This window comes from Gossypium hirsutum, chromosome D02, assembly GCF_007990345.1.
Source record: "Gossypium hirsutum isolate 1008001.06 chromosome D02, Gossypium_hirsutum_v2.1, whole genome shotgun sequence".
Taxonomy (NCBI): domain Eukaryota; kingdom Viridiplantae; phylum Streptophyta; class Magnoliopsida; order Malvales; family Malvaceae; genus Gossypium; species Gossypium hirsutum.
Genome location: NC_053438.1, coordinates 49872035 through 49873417, shown reverse-complemented (window position 1 = coordinate 49873417; position 1383 = coordinate 49872035). Strand labels below are relative to the sequence as shown.

The following is a 1383-nucleotide window of genomic DNA, read 5'->3' as shown; positions in this document are numbered from 1 at the left end:
ATTTTCTTCTGGCAAGTTCCTTTAGTTTATGACTAAAAGAAACCTGCCGGGATCATTACTGTTTGATAGAAAAATTGAGAGTATAGTGCGCAGAAACTGTAGAGAAGTAAGACAGAGTCGATAGAGTATAGTAGATGAGCAAGTGGACATTATTATTACTGAGGAGAAGGTTGATAATCAGAATAATCAGCCGCCTCCTGTGGTTGCTATAAATCTTGCAAATCCAAATCCTGTTCCTCGTACTATGTACGATTATGCCAAGCCCACTCTAACTGGAGTTAGATCGAGTATTGTGAGACTTACTATTGTTGCAAATAATTTCAAACTGAAGCCGAACACTATTCAGATGGTACAAAAATTTGTTCATTTCGACGGTTTGCAAGACGAAGATCCAAATACTCATTTGACTAATTTTTTGGAAGTTTGTGATACTTTCAAGATAAATGGAGTTTCTGACGACACCCTTTTCCTACGGTTATTCCCTTTCTCATTGAGGAACAAAGCTAAACAATGGTTGAATTCTTTACCACAAGTTTCTATCACTACATGAGATTAAATGACCGACAAATTCCTACTGAAGTACTTCCCACCGGCTAAGATAGCTAAGTTGAGGAATGATATCTCTTCCTTCGGTCAGATTGACTTAGAAACCCTATATGATGCATGGGAGAGGTATAAGAACTTATTGAGACAGTGCGCTAACCATGGGTTACCTCTATTGCTATAGGTTCAAACCTTCTACAACGGTTTAAATCCCTCAACTAGGCAATTGATCGATGTAGTAGCCGGTGGAACTCTGAACAATAAAACAGTTGAAGCGGTTTATAAATTTATAGAAGAGATGACACAGAATAATTATCAGTGGCATGTCATGAAGACAAAGTCGATGAAAGCAGCCGGTGTTTTTAACTTAGATGCGGTCACCATGTTATCGAATCAAGTAGAACTTTTAAATAAGAAAATTGATGGTTTATGTGTTTCTACGTAGGTACATCCAGAATATCTACCCTACGGTCCTAGCACAAAGAACGAACAAATAAATTATATGGGTAATAATTCTCGGCCTCAAAATAACCCTTACAGTAACACCAATAATGCAGGTTGAAGGAACCATCCTTATTTTTCTTGGGGTGGTCAAGGAAAACAGAGAGCACAACCCCCTTCAGGCTTCCAACAACAACCTTACCAGCAAGAGAAAAAGCTGAATCTTGAGGAGATGTTGATGAAGTTCATCTCGGTGTCAGAAACCCGCTTTCAAAACACTAAAGCAGCACTTAAAAATTAGTAAGCGTCAATTCAAGGACTCGAGAATAAAATCAGTCAACTTGCTAAACTGATTTCAGAAAGACCACATGGTAGTTTGCCCAGCAATATCAAAACTAA

General features: G+C 38.2%; 1 non-coding gene across 1 annotated transcript; it reads right to left on the bottom strand.

Moving 5' to 3' along the window:
- Positions 1 to 604: 604 nt before the first annotated feature.
- On the bottom strand, positions 605 to 711 carry LOC121215102 (small nucleolar RNA R71). The gene has a single exon (XR_005910834.1). It is a non-coding gene; the product is annotated as a small nucleolar RNA R71 (small nucleolar RNA).
- Positions 712 to 1383: the final 672 nt, after the last annotated feature.